Consider the following 18,985-nt stretch of genomic DNA (forward strand, 5'->3'; position numbering starts at 1 on the left):
AAACTATTGGCTCGTCATTTCAGCTGCGCTAAAAGGTAAACCCAATGTAAATAGCATGGTTTGTATTTCGGTTACGGAACAAATACAAATTATCTACGAACTTGTCATTTGCTCCGTAACTGGAATACAAACCACGCTATTTAATGGAGGTAACTCACCAATTAGGAAGGGTGGACATCCCAGCCAATCTGGCTTTTGCCTTTACCAGGGGGCTCCTTATCCGAGTGTATCAGTACGCAAAAAAATAAGTCCCTGCACAGCGCTAAAATCTTGCTACACAAGGTCCGCGGCCTATGCAAGCTGTGTGTTGAGGTATAGTGTGACTGTACTAGTAAAGTTATTCAGAGTTCTTTAGAAGGAAAAACTGTGTAAATAGGACTTTTCAATACCACCTCGTCAGGGTATGAGGACGCAATAGTATTAGTTTTAATACTAGGCACACATGGGAGAATGGTTTACCTGCAGTGGTTTGAGGTCAGCTGTGCAGAGAACCTAGGATGTTGCTTTCCCCAAGAGAGGGGAGAATGAAGAAAAGAGAAAAGAATAAGGGCCAGTCAAACCTTTTCATCCATGCAGACTAAAACCAGGTAATACTGTAATGCCCTCAACCTTCTGCTACTTGTCCAGCTACTTGTCCAATAAGGAGCTTGAGGTTTTAAACCAGCCGTTGCGCAGCCACCACAGGACCGATAGAGAACGTATCGAGTCTCCTGTGGGTCACGTCTTGCAGGTAGTGGGATGTGAATGTGGTCTGATGATTCCTCACCCCAGCTTGAAGAACCTGCGTCACTGAGAAGTTTCTCTTGAATGCCTGACATCATGAGCTCTGGGGCGACGTGGAGGAGGGTCTGGATTCAGTGCATGGTCTATGACCCTGCAAATCCATGCTGAGATTGTGTTCTTGGTGACCCTCCCTTAGGTCCTTCCTGTGCTGATGAATAGTGCAGGCACACGGGGACGTGCTGCGGCTGTTCGCTTAAGATACAGCCTCAAACTCCTCACTAGACATGGTAAGAGATGGTCTGGGTCATCTGTTATGGATCCACTCTCCCGGGTTCTGAGTCTTAGCAATAAACTCAGGGACGAAGCTGAACGTTACCTCTCCCCATCCCCTTGAATGGGCGATGTCATATGAGAGACCACAAAGTTCACTGACTCGTTTGGCCGAAGCCAAAGCTAGCAGGAACACAGTCTTCCAAGCCAGGTGGCGATTGGTTGCCTGGCGTAATGGCTCATAAGGAGGTCTCTAGAGAGACCTGAGAACTCGAACCACGTTCCATGGGGAGAGGTCTCACTTCTGACTGGGGGCAGATAAGTTCATAACTCCATACGAGTAAGGAAAGTTCTAGCGATAAAAAAATGTCCATTCCTTTCAGTCTAAAGGCGAGGCTTAAGGTTGAGCGATAGCCTTTTACTGCCGAGACTGACAGGCGCATTTCTTCACGCAAATACAGGAGGAACTCCGCTTTTGCTGGAATAGTGGCATAGAGAGGAAAGATACCCCTTCCATGACACCAACCCCTTCCATGACACCAACCACAGAAGACTTTCCACTTTGCCTGGTAGACTGCTGCTGATAACTTTCACAGGTATCCAGACATCCTAGTCGCAACTTGTTGCAAAAATCCTCTCTCAGAGAGGAGATGCTGGATAGTCTCCAGGCGTGAAGTCGTAGCGAGGCTACGGCTTTGTGGAATATGTTGGCATGTGGTTGTTTGAGTAGATTGTGTCGTGGAGGGAGTTCTCTCGGGGGCATCGTTAGGAGCTGCAGAAGGTCCGGAAACCATTCTGCGTGATGCCATAGTGCAGCTATGAGGGTCATTGAAAGACTGGCCAATGTTCTCGTCTTGTTGAGTACCCTCCTCATCAGACAGAACGGGGGAAAGGTGAAAACATCGATGTTGTCCCACCGTTGTTGGAAAGTATCTTGCCAGAGAGCCTTGGTTCTGGGACTGGGGAACAATACAGTGGGAGCCTGAAGTTCAGGGCCGTTGCGAAGAGGTCCACAGTCGGAGAACCCCACAAAGTCAGGACTTTGTTGGCTACTAGATGATCCAAAGACCACTCGGTTCTCACTATCTGAGATGCTCTGCTCAGGTTGTCGGCAAGCACATTCCTTTTGCCTGGAATGAAGCATGCCGATGGTGGTATCGAGTGGATTTCGGCCCATCTCAGGATCTCTACTGCTAGATGGGACAGGTGGGATAGCTGCTGCAAAAAAGTACCTCCTTGCTTGTTGATGTAAGCCACTACTGTGGTGTTGCGCTCATCACCACCACAGAGTGCCCACCAGGAACTGTTGAACTGTTGAAGGGCCAGAAAGACGGTCTTCATCTCTAGGAGATTTATGTGGAGGTACTCTTCTGACTCTGACCAGAGGCCTGAGGTTGTGTGGAGCAGCCCACCCTTTTTTTTAAGCATCTGAGAACAGCATCGAATCCGGGGGAGGACGAGAAGGTCCACTCCCTTTCATAGGTTCTCGTCTGTCTCCCACCACTGGAGGTCTGTCAGTTCTGCTGATCCCATGGGGATCCGGATGTCCGGGGAATTGCGAGTCTGGTTCCACCGGGACTTGAGTTGCAACTGGAGGGATCTCATCCTGAAGGACCATTGGGAACTAGACGGGCCTGCGATGAAAAGTGACCAAGGAGACGTAACCATGTTAGGGCTGGAAGTTCTTCTCATCTGAAAATGGGTCTTGCGACCTTTCTCAGCCTTGTTATCCTATCGTCTGATGGGAAGGCTTTGCGGAGATTGGTGTCTATGATCATGCCTAAGTATACCAGTCTCTGTGTAGGAAGCAGAGAAGACCCAAGATTTACCATGATTCCCAGATCCTGGCAAAGTCTCAGAAGTTTGTCTCGGTATTGAAGAACGGTTGACACAGAGTCTGCTAGGATTAGCCAGTCGTCCATAAACGGAGGAGACGGATGCCAATAAACACTCTGGTGAAAACTTGGGGTGCTGTGGAAAGACCGAAGCCAAGCACCTTGAACTGGTACTTTCGGTTGTCTAGGCTGAATCTTAAGGACTTCATTGAAGAGGGATGGACTGGGATCTGGAAGTACGCGTCCTTTAGGTCCAGTGTACACATGGAGTCCGTGTCTGCCGTCTCCATGTTGAACGGAGTTTGTTTGACAAACTTGTTCAGGGCTGAGAGGTTGATGACTGGTCTCCAGCCTCCAGATGCCTTTCTTACAAGAAAGAGTCGACTGAAGAAGCCTGGGGACCCGTCGAGGACCTCTTGGAGAGCGCATTTCTTCAACAGGGTCTGGACTTCTGCCCAAAGGGCTTGCCCCCTTGCCGATCTCATGGCAAGTGTGTCTATTGACACTGGATTCCTGATCAGTGGAGGTAGTAATGTTACGAACGGCACGCGATATCCTAGACGGATCACGGGATCGGACCCGAGTTTCTTCCACCTGTCTGAGCAACTTTGTAGGCATCCCCCCACTGGTGGAAACCCAGGGGAACTGCCTATCCTAGCGTTTGCGACCTCGGCCACTCCTTCTAGGATTCTTTCCTCCCCTGGAGGACTTTTTGCCTTTCCTGTCCTTGATAGGAAAGGGCTTATTAGACACCACTGTCTACGCTGCTGGTTTCGTCGTTACAGTCTTGGTTGGACGGGACTGCTGAGGTGCTGGAGGTTTATAGGGCTTGGTTGTTAAAGCCCTATGGAGGAGGGAGTCTTTATGAGATTTCATCCACCTCTCAGCAACAAGTTCCATTTCCTTAGGCTCAAACAGATGGGCCCCCTCTAGGGAGGAATGTCTGAGCCTATTTATCTAGACACTTGGGACCTATTTGTGGAACCTCTCAGACACTGTATCTCGACGTTTCATGATAGTGTTTGCTCACAAGTTCGAAACTTGGTGGGCAAGAAACTCGATCGTACGAGTGCCTGCAAGTAAAAAGGTCTCCATTGCCTTCCTGGTACACTCCATGGAAAAATCCTCAGATTGTATCAGGACACCTAAGGTCCCTAACCAAATGTCCAGCCACGAAGTAGCTTGCATCGCATACTTAGTGACCTTTTCCTGGTTAAGGACTTCAGCTGCCGTGAACGAGACCTGTCGGCTGGAGAGTCTCTCAAGAGGGACTCCCCTGGTTAGCTCTTCCAGAGAATGGTGAAGTGGAAGAGCTGAACTGGGTTCCTCCAGGATCTCAAAGTACCTCCTTTGCTGTACAGGAGGAGATGGGAGGAACTTGTTTGTTGAGCCGACACGGTTGGAGGCGGCAAACTCTGAGAGCTGTTGGGTGATCTTGTCCCTGGTACTCTTCAACCCTTGAGACCAGGGCAGGGCTGCACTGGTCTTTGAGGGTTTCTGAGAGCCGAAGACGCGGTCTAAGACCATGGCTTTGCCCTCTCGAAGAGGTATCTCTGGGTCGGAAACCCATTGAGAACCCTCATTAGAGTTAGAAACTGCCAGAATGCATGTTCTGATTCTTGTTGGTCTCCTCCTGATGTTTGACTCGCAGCGGGAAGTGTTTCTCCTCGCGCGATTCCCTTGGTGAAGGACTGTCTTCATCCGACAGGGAGGGAGAGTATCCCTGGGGCGATACTGGAAGGACTAGCCTTGATGGTCTGCACGGAGTCAGCTTCACCCTTGGGGAAGTGACCACATCGGAAACTCCTCTTTTCCTCTTCAAAGGGGTGGAGGAAGCTATGGTTCCGTGTCTTGAGTCCAGAGCTATAGGTTGCTCTGATGAGCGGTCGGACAGGACGGGCTTGAATGCCTGTGTTACAGCTCTGACTAAGGCACTGAACCAAGGCTGCTGACTAACTGATGCACTGCCAGACAGATCCCCTGAAGGGAAAGGGGCCGAAGGTTCCCTACAAGGAGTCACCATAATAGGTGGGTCCGCCTTAGAAGGCAGTTTAGGGATCCTGAACCCCTCTGCTTGTGCCTGTTTCCCTTTTCCCGCAGGGGTGCGCTGGAATGCGTTTGCGAGGAGGGGAACGAGGCGATGGTGACCCTGCCGGGTGTAGATCCTGCGTCCGAGCGCGCACGGGAGAATATTGGCGCACGTGTGGGCGCGCATGTTTAAGCATACGCGCGGGAGAGATTTGACACGCAGGAGAGTGCTTATGTCCAGGAGAGCGCCGGCACGCAGGTGAGAGCTGAGGCGCAGATGAGAGCTACATTGTGCCTGCTGTCTCCCCTACAGTATGTTTGTGCACAGGAGAATAATGGCGTGCAGGCATTTGTTGACGCGCAGGTGAGTACTGGCGTACAGAAGCGTGCTAGTGCATTAGAGAATTGGCGCGCAGGGGAGCGCTGGCACGCGGGAGATAATTGGTGTGCAGGAGAGCGCTGGCACGCACGAGAGTGCTGGTGCGCAGGAGAGTAAGGGCGTGCAGGTGGGTGCTGGCACATAGGAGGTTATGAGCGCATAAGCGCTATCACACCATTGACCTCTGAATAAAGGACAAAGGGTGTGAGGATCAGTCTCCACCGCCGACATAAACGTCCCACAAGGGCGGCCGGAGAGTCCAGGGCAGGTGCACATGGTCACAGAAGTCAACTTCACAAACACATTAAAAAAAGAAAAAGCAAAAGTCATTAATGGCTGCCAATATTCGGCGAGGATGAAGAGCGGCAACGTCCGTTCACCATCCAAGCCGAAAGAAAGTGAGCTCAATCACAGGTCTGTGAGGGAGGGCAGTAGCAAGTTACCCTCCCCTATCCCCGCTAACTAGCGGTATGGGTAGTTAACCCTCGTTAAAAAAATAATGGCTCATCATTTCAGCTACGCCGAAAGTAATATGACAAATTCATGGATAATTTGTATTTTTCCTAATTATACAAACCCTAGCTATTTAATAGGGGTATTATTTTCGGCGTAGCTGAAATGACAAGCCATTAATCTTTAACAAGATAGTTAGCGTCGGGGGGTAGCTTGCTACTGCCCCCCCCCCACCCTCCCACACATCTGTGACTGAGCTCACTTTGCTTGGAGGTAGGACTTCAAGGGGGATAGGGCTGGCAGGCAAGTTTGGTTAAATAGCTAAGTTTTGTATGGTTAGGAAAAATACAAATTATCTACGATTTTATCATCTGTTCCGTAACTAGAATACAAACCACGCTATTTAATAGGGGTGACTAGCCCATTAGGAAGGGTGGACGTCCCAGACAGTCAGGCTTTTTGGCTTTAACCGGGGGCTCCTTACCCGAGTGTGTTAGCACTTAAGAAATAAGGAGCCCCAGCACCTTGCTAAAACCTTGCTACGCAAGGTTTGTGGCCTACGCAAGCTGTGTGTGAACGTACAGTATGTAGAAATGTGACTCGTCCTAGAAAGTTGTTCTGAAGTTCTTTGTATGGATAACTGTGCACTAGGACTTATCCAATACCACCTCGTCAGGGTATGGGGACATAACAGTACCAATCTTAATACTAGGTACACAAGGGAGCATGGTTTACCTGCAGTGGTTTGAGGTTAACTCTGCAGAGAACCCAGGATGCTGCTTTCCCCAAGAAAGGGGATGATGAAGAAAAGGGTAAGGGCCAGTCAAATCTTTTCATTCATGCAGACTAAAATCTGGTAACAATGCCCTCAACCTTTTGCTACTTGTCCAATAAGGAGCTTGAGGTTTTAAACCGGCTGTTGTGCAGCCACCACAGTACCGATAGAAAACGTATGGAATCTCCTGTTGGTCACGTCTTGCAGGTAGTGGGATGTGAACGTTGTTTGACGTTTCCACACCCCAGCTTGAAGAACCTGCATCACTGAATAATTTCTTATGAAGGCCAGGGACGTAGCTATGCCCCAGACATCATGTGCTCTGGGGCGACGTGACTGAGGAGGGTCTAGATTCAGTGCAAGGTCAATGACCCTGCAAATCCATGCTGACATGGTGTTCTTGGTGACCCTTCTCTTAGTCCTTCCTATTCTGATGAATAGTGCTGGCACACGATTACGGGCTGCAGCTGTTCTCTTGAGGTACAGCCTCAAACTCCTTACAGGGCATAGTAAGAGATGGTCTTGGTCATCTGTTACAGTACGGAAACTAGAAATCCGGAAGGAGTCGAATCGAGGATCCGCTACTCCCGGGTTCTGAGTCTTAGCAATAGACTCAGGGACAAAGCTGAACATTACCTCTCCCCATCCCCTTGAATGGACGATGTCATATGAGAGACCATGAAGTTCGCCGACTCGCTTGGCCAAGGCCAAAGCTAGCAGAACGCCGTTTTCCAAGTTAGGTGGCGATCTGTTGCCTGGCGTAATGGTTCCATGGGGGAGGTCTCACTTCTGACAGGGGGCAGGTAAGTTCATAACTCCGTATGACTAGAGAAAGTTCTAGCGATGAAAAAATGTCCATTCCTTTCAGTCTGAAGGCGAGGCTTAAGGCTGAGCGATAGCTTTTCACTGCCGAGACTGATAGACGCATTTCTTCACGCAATTCCACGAGGAACTCCAATATTGCTGGAACAGTGGCATCGAGTGGAGAGATAACCCTTCCACAACACCAACCACAGAAGACTTTCCACCTTGCCTGGTAGACTGCTGCTGATGATTTTCACAGATGTCCAGACATCCTAATCACAACTTGTTGCAAAAATCCTCTCTAAGAGAGGAGATGCTGGATAGTCTCCAGGTGTGAAGTCGTAGCAAAGCTACGGCTTTGTGGAAGATGTTAGTGTGTGGTTGTTTTAGTAGATTGTGTAGTGGAGGGAGTTCTCTTGGTGGCTCCGTTAGGAGTTGCAGAAGATCCGGGAACCATTCTGCGTGATGCCATAGTGCAGCTATGAGGGTCATTGAAAGATTGACCTATGTTCTGGTCTTGTTGAGTACCCTCTTCATCAGACAGAACGGGGGAAAGGCGTAAACGTCGATGTTGTCCCACCTTTGTTGGAAAGCATCTTGCCAGAGAACCTTGGGGTCTGGGACTGGGGAACAGTACAGCAGGAGCCTGAAGTTCAGGGCCGCTACGAAGAGGTCCACAGTCAGAGAACCCCACAAAGTCAGGACTTTGTTGGCTACTAGATGATCCAAAGACCACTCGGTGCTCACTATCTGAGAGGCTCTGCTCAGGTTGTCGGCGAGCACATTCCTTTTGCCTGGAATGAAGCGTGCTGATGGTGGTATCGAGTGGATTTCAGCCCATCTCAGTATCTCTACTGCTAGATGGGGTAGTTGCTGCAAAAAAGTACCTCCTTGTTTGTTGATGTAGGCCACTACTGTGGTGGTGTCGCTCATCACCGCCACAGAGTGACTTCCCAGGTACTGTTGGAACTGTTGAAGGGCCAGAAAGACGCCCTTCATCTCTAGGAGATTTATGTGGAGGTACTTCTCTGACTCTGACCAGAGGCCTGAGGTCATATGGTGCAGCACGTGACCCACCCACCCTTTTTTTGAAGCGTCTGAAAACAGCATCAAATCCGGGGGGAAGACGAGAAGATCCACTCCCTTTCGTAGATTCTTGTCAGTCACCCACCACTGGAGGTATGTCAGTTCTGCAGGTCCCATGGGGATCTGGATGTCCGGGGAGTCGTGTGCTTGATTCCACCAGGACTTGAGTCGCCACTGGAGGGATCTCATCCTGAGGCGACCATTGGGAACTAGACGGGCCAGTGATGAAAGGCGACCGAGGAGACGTAGCCACGATTGGGCTGGAAGTTCTTCTCGTCTGAGAAAAGGTCTTGCGACCTTTCTCAGCCTTGTTATCCTGTCGTCTGATGGGAAGGCTTTGTGGAGATTGGTGTCTACAATCATGCCTAAGTATACCAGTCTTTGAGTGGGAAGCAGAGAGGACTTCTCAAAATTTACCATGATCCCCAGATCCTGGCAAAGTCTCAGAAGTTTGTCTCGGTGTTGAAGAACGGTTGACACCGAGTCTGCTAGGATTAGCCAGTCGTCCAGATAACGGAGGAGACGGATGCCAATCCTGTGTGCCCAAGATGATACTAGGGTGAAAACACTGATGAAGACTTGTGGTGCTGTGGAAAGACCGAAGCACAGCACCTTGAACTGGTATATTCTGTTGTCCAGGCTGAATCTTAAAGTACTTCCTTGAAGATGGATGGACTGAGATCTGGAAGTACGCGTCCTTTACGTCCAGTGTGCACATGAAGTCTTGCAGTCTTACTGCTAGTCTGACCGTGTCTGCTGTCTCCATGCTGAACGGAGTTTATCTGACAAACTTGTTCAGAGCTTAGAGGTCGATGACTGGTCTCCAGCCTCCAGATGCCCTCTTTACAAGAAAGAGTCCACTGAAGAAGCCTGGGGATCCGTCGAGGACCTCTTGGAGAGCGCCCTTCTTCAACAGGGTCTGGACTTCTGCCCGAAGGGCTTGCCCCCTTGCCGATCCCATGGCAAGGGAGTTCAATGACACTAGATTCCTGGTCACGGGAGGTAGAGATGTTGTGAACGGGACGCGATATCCTAGACTGATAACGGAGATTGTCCAGGAATCAGCCCAGAGTTGCTTCCACCTGTTTGCGCAACTCTGTAGGCATCCCCCCACTGGTGAAAATGCAGGGGGACTGCCTATCCTAACGTTGGCGACCTCGGCTGCTCCTTCTAGGATTTTTACCGCCCCTGAAGGACTCTTTGCCTTTCCTGTCTTTGACAGGAAAAGGCTTAGACCGGTGTCTTTGCTGCAGTTATCGTCGTAGTGGTCTTGGTTGGACGGGACTGCTGTGGTGCTGGAGGTTTATAGGGCTTAGATGTTAAAGCCCTATGGAGGAGGGAGTCTTGATGGGACTTCCTTCACCTTTCAGCAGCATGTTCCACATCCTTAGGCTCGAACAGAAGAGACCCTTCTATAGAGCAATGTCTGAGCCTATTGATCTCGGCGCTAGGGACCTTCTGGTGGAATCTCTCGGCAACTGCATCCCAACGTTTCAGGATGGTTCAAGACTTGGTGGGCAAGAAACTCGATCGTGTGAGTACCTGAGAGAAGGAAGGTTTCCATAGCTTTCCTGGTACTTTCCTAGGAGAAATCCTCAGATCATATCAGGATACCTAAGGGCCCAACCAGATATCGAGCCATGAAGTAGCTTGCATAGCACACTTCAAGACCTTCTCCTGGTTGAGGATCTCGGCTGCCGAGAATGAGACTTGCCGAGAATGAGACTTGCCGGTTGGAGAGTCCCTCAAGAGGAACTCCCCTGGTTAGCTCTTCCAGCGAGTGGTGATGGGGAAGAGCTGAACAAGGCTCCTCCAGGATCTCGAAGTACCTCCTCTGCTGTACGCGAGGAAGTGGGAGGAGCTTGTTCGTGGTACAAGAACGGTTGGAGGAGGACATCCCTGAAAGCTGCTGGGCGATCTTGTCCCTGGTACTCTTTACCCCTTGAGACCAGGGCAGGGCTGTACTGGTCTTAGAGGGTTTTTGAGTACCAAAAACGCAGTCTAGGACCGTGTCTTGGCCCTCTCGAGGAAGGATTTCCGGGTAGGAAATCCCGTTGAGAACCCTCATTAGAGTCAGAACCTGCCAAAATGCGTGTTCTGACTCCTGCTGGTCTCTTTCTGTTGTAGGATTTGCAGCAAAGTCTACTATCCCCAAAGGCTCTTCTTGGGGAGAGTCGCGGACATTCCCTGAGTGGCTGTCTGGCTCCATCCTAGCCCTAGTGGAGGACTTTGGCAATGTTTTGGAGTCTTTAGATTCCTTCCGGGGAAGGATGTAAGACTCCAACATTGATGAGTGTTGCATGTCCCTTCTATTCCTGGACTGTGAGGAACTCTCAACGTGAAGAGTGGTTTCCTCCATTGCTGCGATAGGGGAAAATCTCTCTTCACGTGGTTCCCTTGGTGACGGGAGATCTTCGTCCGAAAGGGATGGAGAGTTAGTCCGAGAAATAGGAGGAACTTACCTTGATGGTCTGAGTGCAGTCAGTTTTGCCCCCGGGGAAGTGACTGCGTCCAGAACTTCTCTTTTCCTCTTCAAAGGGGTAGAAGCCATGGTTCCATGTCCTAGATCAGAGAGGACAGGCTTGAAAGCCTGGGTTACGCTTCTGATCAGGGCACTGAACCAGGGCTGTTGGCTGACAGACGCACTGTCAGACATACCCCCTGAAGGGAAAGGGACCGAAGGTTCCCTGGGAGGAGTTACTGGAATGGGTGGGTTCGTCTCAGGAAGTAGCTTTGGGATCCTGAACCCCTCTGCACGTTTCCCTTCTCCCACAATGCGCAGTGGTATGCGCTTGCGGGGGAGGGGAATGAGGCGATGGAGCCCTTGCAGGACGTCGTTCCTTTTGGTGTGCATGCTCGCGAGCGGGAGAATATTAGCGCGAGGGAGAATATTAGCGCGCGGGAGAATATTAGCGCGCGGGAGAATATTAGCGCGCGGGAGAATATTGGCGCGCGGGAGAATATTGGCGCTCGCGCAAGGGAGAGTAATAGTGCTTGTGCGCAAGAGATTGTTGGCGTGCGCGCGGGCTCGCAGGAAAATCACAATGTGCACGCGGGCGCACCGAAGTGTTTGAGCGCGTATGTCGAAGAATTAGGGCGCGCGCAGGAGAATGTCTCCGAGCGAGCGGGGGCGCAGTAGAATCATTATGGACGCGCGGGAGAATGTTGGCGCGCGTCTTCAGGACAGAGAGGGGGCATGCGCGTATCTCTCTGAGTGCGCGCAGGAGAAAGATGGCGTGCAGGTGAGCGCGAGGCTGGTGAGCGCCGGAGAGCCGGTAAAAGTTGGCGCGCAGGTGCGGGCAACAGGGTTATTGCCTCACCTACGAACTTGCGTGCAGGAGTGATGGCGCGCAAGATGGCGCTCAGGAGAGCGTGATGTGGGGCGCACATGTTGGCGCGCAGGAGAGCGCTGTTGCACAGGAGAACGTTAGCTCGCAGGTAACTGGCGCGCAGGAAAGCCCTAGCGCGCAGGAGATCGTTGGTGTGTGTGCGCATGTGGGCGCACACGTCGCGTGGGAGATCTCTGGTCTAGTAGGCGCGTTAGCTCGTGAGGTTGTAAGGGCGAGCAAGATGGGTGGAGTGCCGCAGTGTTGGGGCCTGACGAGCTGTTAGTGAGCGCTGGTTAGGTTGCGTAGGCGCGTGGTGCGCGGTACGTTGGCACGCAATATCGCACTTAGGTGGAGCCTTGTTAGGCCCATGCAGGAACAGCGATGGAAGGTCGGCAGGTCTGTCGGGTGGATGTTCGACGTGTCCTTTAAAAGGACGACCATCCACCGAAGGAGAACGCAAACGATCTGCAGAGATGTCCAGGACTGAAGTCACAAGACTGGTTGCAGGTGCAGTGACGGATGATCGGCCTAGAGGCTCTTCTGTGGGGGGCTGCATAGAGGAGTAGTTGAACCAAAGAGGCGCCTCTAGGAAGGCCTCTAAGACGAAGAGGAAGGCAAGCCTTCCAACGGATGCGCCCTCTGGGGGCCGTTGGATCAGCAAGCTGACCGTCAGCAGTCCTCCGAAGAGGAGTCTCTGTAAGTGAACTCCCCCGAGGGTAAGAAACACTAGCAGGAGAGACTGATGATGAACTTAGTTTCCCCCTCGGAGGATGGTCAGGAATGGGGGAAACTAAGCAGTCAGCTACTGTAGAGTCTGGAGTAGCAGAGAAGGGGGACGCCGCATGAGACACCTCTGACACAACAACGTCGACAAGTGTCAAGGGATCTATCTCTGACAGTGACTAAGACTGCTTGAAAGAAGCACCCATGCGGATGTAATCAAGCTAAACCTTGGAGGGCGAACCCGTGAGCCCCAAGGAGGACCAAATCTGGAAAATAGAAGTTTGTGACAAGGCCTCCCCCTGGAGGAAGGGGTGGTGCTGCTTCGCTAGGGGAAGCAACCTCATCTCTCGAGACCCAGGGTTGGATAGAAATATTTCGGTCTATGCTACTACTCGACGGTCTCTCAAGAGACCGACCGATTAGGAGCTTCGGAGGAGGTTTGGGCGATGGAAGAAGAGGCCTTGGGTTTTTCTTCCTTCGAAGCAACCTTCGAAGGAGAAACATCCTGCTTGGACTTCTTCTTCCGCCGTCGCGAAAACCTCTCCCACTGGGAGGAAGACCACTCCCTACACTTGTTGACACTATCACACCGTTGACCTCTGCAAGAAGACAAAGGGTGTAAGGGCGTGAGGATCGGTCTCGACCGCCGACACGAATGTTCCACAGGGGCGGTCATGAAGACCAGGGCAGGTGCGCATGGTCGCAGAAGCCAACTTCACACACACAGTCTAAGAGAATAGAAAAGAATAAAAAGCATTAATGGCTGCCAATTATCAGCGAGGATGAGAGCGGCAATGTCTGTTCACCATCCGAGCCGAAAGCAAAGTAACCTCAATCACAGGTGTGTGAGGGGGAGCGGTGGCAAGCTACCCTCCCTATCCCCGCTAACTAGCGGTGCGAGTAGTTAACCCTCTTTAAAAATTAATGGCTCGTCATTTCAGCTATGCCGAAAGTAATACCCATATTAAATAGCGTGGTTTGTATTCCAGTTACGGAACAACTATGTTTTCAACGTTGAAACGAACAAACAAGAGCTCAGTCTGAAGAGGAATTTGCGAGTTATGAAGTCGAGGGACTTAGTTTTTTCAGGTGGGTCAAATTTAATTTTGTTTTTAAACCACTTCTAGACATAGCGCCGCTTAGATTTATATATCAAACGAAACTTTGGACTTCCATCATTTAAGTGAAAGTACTTGAATTTGATAACTTGCTGGCAGAGCTATTGTATAGAATTACCCATCCAACTACCTACACACCATTATAAAATTATAACTTTCATATTCCAGCTTCACTATAGTCATTCCCCTATGGAAAGAACAAAGGTTTGCATTCATGTCGGGATAAACGCACTTTTGGACCCATGGCTGAATACTAAGGCTCAACAATTCTTTAGAGAAAATTAGAAAGTTTGACCACGGAACAAGCAGTAATGTACATCTCTACTTACTTGCAGCCAAAGGCAATGGGAGGCTAGTATAGCTGGTTGGGGGATGGGGGGGGCGAAGCTTCTCGTCCATTTTCTCCCCCCGTTATTCAACTCCTCTTTAAATGATTCTAACGACCCTTCCAGCTTACGCTGAAAACATCTCCTATTAGAGGTCGGTTTGTATTTCAGGTAGGAACAAAATGAATTCTATACGTGTAGCCTCAGAACAAGTACAACCAAAATACTCACCAAATTATGAATCTATTGCCTGAACTATAATAATACCAAAAATAAATGGTTGAATTTAGTTCATTGGGACAAAGTTTCTTCTTAATAAAATGTTATTTTGATAATAAAATAAATTTTTGAATATGCTTACCCGGTGATTATAATAGCTGCAACTCTGTTGCTCGACAGAAAAACTCTACGTAAAAATTCGCCAGCGATCGCTACACAGGTAGGGGGTGTACTCAACAGCGCCATCTGTCGTTCAGATACCCATTACTCATTGTAAACAAAGAACTCAATTTTCTCCTCGGTCCACTGTGTCTCTATTGGGGAGGAAGGGAGGGTCCTTTAATTTATAATCACCGGGTAAGTATATTCAAAAATTTATTTTATTATCAAAATAACATTTTTCAATATTTAACTTAGCCGGTGATTATAATAGCTGATTCACACCCAGGGGGGTGGGTAGAGACCAGCAAAATATGTTTACATCATATGAGCTAAGAATTTTTATTTCATTTTAGAAGTTATCAAAATAACTAAACAAAATAAATAGGTACCTGGTAAGGAAGTCGACTTGAACAATTACTCTGCCTTTTTAAGTACGTCTTCCTTACGGAGCCTCGCGATCCTCTTAGGATGCTGAGCGACCCCTAGGAGCTGAAGTATGAAGGGTTGCAACCCATACAACAGGACCTCATCAAAACCTCTAATCTAGGCGCTTCTCAAGAAATGACTTTGACCACCCCGCCAAATCAACTAGGATGCGAAAGGCTTCTTAGCCTTCCGGACAACCCAAAAACAACAATAAAAACATTTCAAGAGAAAGATTAAAAAGGTTATGGAATTAGGGAATTATAGTGGTTTAGCCCTCACCCACTACTGCACTCGTTGCTACGAATGGTCCCAGAGTGTAGCAGTTCTCGTAAAGAGACTGGACATCTTTAAGATAAAAAGACGCGAACACTGACTTGCTTTTCCAATAGGTTGCGTCGATTATACTTCGCAGAGATCTATTTTGTTTAAAGGCCACGGAAGTTGCGACAGCTCTAACTTCGTGTGTCCTTACCTTCAGCAAAGCTTGGTCTTCCTCATTCAGATGGGAATGAGCTTCTCGTATTAACAGTCTGATGAACTAAGATAAAGCATTCTTTGACATAGGCAAAGATGGTTTCTTAACTGAACATCATAAAGCTTCAGACGGGCCTCGTAAAGGTTTAGTTCGTTTTAAATAGAACTTAACAGCTCTTACAGGGCATAAGACTCTTTCTAGTTCATTTCCAACCATACGATAAGCTTGGAATATCGAACGATTTTGGCCAAGGTCGAGAAGGCAGCTCGTTTTTGGCTAGAAAACCAAGTTGTAGAGAACATGTAGCCGTTTCAGATGAGAATCCGATGTTCTTGCTGAAGGCATGAATCTCACTGACTCTTTTAGCTGTGGCTAAGCATACCAGGAAAAGAGTCTTTAAGGTGAGATCTTTCAGGGAGGCTGATTGTAGCGGCTCGAACCTGTCTGACATAAGGAATCTTAGTACCACGTCTAAATTCCAACCAGGTGTAACCAAACGACGCTCCTTCGTGGTCTCAAAAGACTTAAGGAGGTCCTGTAGATCTTTATTGTTGGAAAGATCTAAGCCTCTGTGACGGAAGACTGATGCCAACATGCTTCTGTAACCCTTGATAGTGGGAGCTGAAAGAGATCGTTCTTTCCTCAGAAATAAGAGGAAGTCAGCTATTTGAGTTACAGAGGTACTGGTCGAGGATACGGATACTGACTTGCACCAGTTTCGGAAGATTTCCCACTTCGATTGGTAGACTCTAAGGGTGGATGTTCTCCTTGCTCTAGCAATCGCTCTGGCTGCCTCCTTCGAAAAGCCTCTAGCTCTCGAGAGTCTTTCGATAGTCTGAAGGCAGTCAGACGAAGAGCGTGGAGGCCTTGGTGTACCTTCTTTACGTGTGGCTGACGTAGAAGGTCCACCCTTAGGGAAGTGTTCTGGGAACGTCTACTAGCCATCGAAGTACCTCGGTGAACCATTCTCTCGCGGGCCAGAGGGGAGCAACTAGCGTCAACCTTGTCCCTTCGTGAGAGGCGAACTTCTGCAGTACCTTGTTGACAATCTTGAACGGAGGGAATGCATATAGATCTAGATGTGACCAATCTAGGAGAAAGGCATCTATATGAACTGCTGCTGGGTCCGGGATTGGAGAGCAAAGTATTGGGAGCCTCTTGGTCATCGAGGTTGCAAAGAGATCTATGGTTGGCTGGCCCCAGGTGGCCCAAAGTCTCTTGCATACATCCTTGTGGAGGGTCCATTCTGTTGGAATTATTTGTCCCTTCCGACTGAGACAATCTGCCATGACATTCAAGTTGCCTTGGATGAACCTCGTTACTAGTGATATGTTTAGACCTTTTGACCAGGTGAGGAGGTCCCTTGCGATCTCGTACAACGTCAGAGAGTAGGTCCCTCCTTGCTTGGAGATGTACGCCAAAGCCGTGGTGTTGTCCGAGTTCACCTCCACCACTTTGCCTTGAAGGAGAGACCTGAAGCTTTTCCAGGCCAGACGTACTGCCAGTAGCTCCTTGCAGTTGAAATGCATTGTCCTTTGACTCGAGTTCCATATCCCCGAGCATTCCCGACCGTCTAATGTCGCACCCCAGCCTACGTCCGATGCGTCCGAGAAGAGAACGTGGTTGGGAGTCTGAACAGCCAGGGGAAGACCCTCTCTTAGGTTGATATTGTCCTTTCACCAAGTCAGACAAGACTTTATCTTTTCGGAAACCGGGATCGAGACCGCTTCTAGCGTCTTGTCCTTTTTCCAGTGAAAAGCTAGATGGTATTGAAGAGGACGGAGGTGTAGTCTTCCAAGTGACACAAATTGATCCACGGATGACAGTGTCCCTACCAGACTCATCCACAGCCTGACTGAGCAGCGTTCCTTCTTCAGCATCTTCTGGATGGATAGCAGGGCTGGGGGCTGATCGTCTTGTTGTTCAGCAACGTCCTCATCAGAGGGTTCCTCATCCGAAACTGATGAGGAAACGGCAACGGAGTGGGCAACGTCTGGCTCGCTGAATCCGGTCGCACTGGTGGATGCGTGACGGAGCCGGACGCAATATCATGGAACTGCTGCACAGTCTGTGAACTGTCAACAACCATGAGTGCGCGAGGAAGCACAGCATCAACCCGAGACTGTCTAGACCGTCTGGGTTGTGCAGTCAACACCCTACCGGGTTGCTGAGGTTGACGCACTGCGTCAAAACAAGTCACCTCTGCTGGTTGTTGAACGTCCTGAACGTCAAAAACCACCTCCGAGCGTCGCTTAATGTCAACGTGCGGCTGGCAACCCACACTGGGTCGCATCGGTGGAGTAACCACCTCAACTGGCAGACGCGAGTAGGTTACCTCAGCGTCAACAGGGCGCACAACCGACCGGTTGGAAGGTTGTTGGCCAGAAGGTTCTTCTCCGCATTTAAGTCCTCTATCAAGGACGCAAGCTTGGACTGCATGTCTTGCAGCAAAGCCCATTTAGGGTCTACGGGAGCAGGAGTGGCAACAGACGGGGTTAGCGACTGAGGCGGAACCGTTTACCATCCCTGAAAGCCTTGTTATGCGTGACATAATAGTACAGCAAAACTTCAAAGGCTCGACAACAGCTGTGAAGTTCACCTGTAAACAACTTGGAGCGTCTCCTGGCTAGGCGCCAGGGAGAGTCTACCAGAATTGAGAAGTCTATCTGGGCAGAGGCATGAACTCCCAAGCCGAGAACTTCTCTCGTGTCATATCAGACTCTCGCTCTATAAACCAGTTTAAAAGAAGGGAAAGCAAAGGCTGTATCCCCCAAACTCCTCCTGGTGAAAAACCAGTCGCCTAGCCAACGTAACGCTCTCTAGGAGAGCGAGAGAGCACTAGCTTAAAAACAACGGCTTCGAAGTAGCTAGGCCTAGTGTAAGCTCTGACGTTTAGGCGAACGAGGAGCAGCAGTTACAAAAAGATCCGGACGAAGATCCTTAAAAAAATCATCATGATTTAATTAAAGTCCATAGGAGGCTAAGCAGCTTTAGGCTCCTCTCCATCTGACAGAGTCCTCAAGGGAATATCAGTAGGAGGGAGAACAGCAACTTCCTCATCTACAGGAACCTTGTCCGATAAAAGCTGAGTCTCTTACTGGTGCATTAGTAGCGGACCAGAACGCAACGTCATGTAACTGCTTGACAGTCTGTGAACTGTCAACAACTGAACTGTCAACCACAACAGGTGCGTGAGGACGCACAGCGTCCACTCGAGACTGCTTTGACTGCCTAGACTGAGCAGTCAAAACAACTCTAGAATGCGGAGGTTGACGCACAGCGTCAAAACAAGTCAACTCCGATTGTTAGTGAACGTCTTGAACGTCAACAGGAGCATCAGCCAGTGGCCTAACGTCCAAATGCGGCTGAAAAACCACACGAGACCGCATCGAGTGTGGTTCTAAACAACCTGACTGACGTGACTAAGCTACGCCAACGTCAACAGTAAGCACAAAGGAACGTTAGGTTGGCTGAAAGCCAGGATATCGATGAGATAAACGGCTAGACTCAACGGACTAATCGGCAGAATAGTCTTCCATAAGGGTGGCAAGCATATACTGCATGTTTTGCCATACAACCCCTTAAGGATCAACGGAAATGGTTGTGGTAATAGACAAGGGTAACGTCTGTGACCGTAACACTTTGCCTACAAAAAAAGACTCTCGGAGTCTGTGTTACGCTTTTGTTAGGCGGTGAGCAGTTATCCGATGACTGCATAGGGTCAGAGCTGTCCTAATGGCTGTAACCAGGACGCTGGACCTGTCCTGAAAGGACTGACTTTCGCTTAAGGGCTCCGAAACCTTGTGACAGGTTTCTTATGCGAAAAGCCTACGGATGGCGAGGAGAAACAACGT

General features: G+C 49.7%; 1 long non-coding RNA gene across 1 annotated transcript in view; it reads right to left on the bottom strand.

Moving 5' to 3' along the window:
- Positions 1 to 13,980, bottom strand: part of LOC137640119 (uncharacterized) — a 56,710-nt gene extending 42,730 nt beyond the window's left edge. Inside the window, exon 1 of the long non-coding RNA XR_011044304.1 lies at positions 13,853 to 13,980. This is a non-coding gene — a long non-coding RNA (uncharacterized lncRNA). The remainder of the gene's footprint in view (positions 1 to 13,852) is intronic.
- Between the last annotated feature and the right edge of the window lie 5,005 nt (positions 13,981 to 18,985).

The sequence above is a fragment of the Palaemon carinicauda genome, chromosome 4, assembly GCF_036898095.1.
Source record: "Palaemon carinicauda isolate YSFRI2023 chromosome 4, ASM3689809v2, whole genome shotgun sequence".
Taxonomy (NCBI): domain Eukaryota; kingdom Metazoa; phylum Arthropoda; class Malacostraca; order Decapoda; family Palaemonidae; genus Palaemon; species Palaemon carinicauda.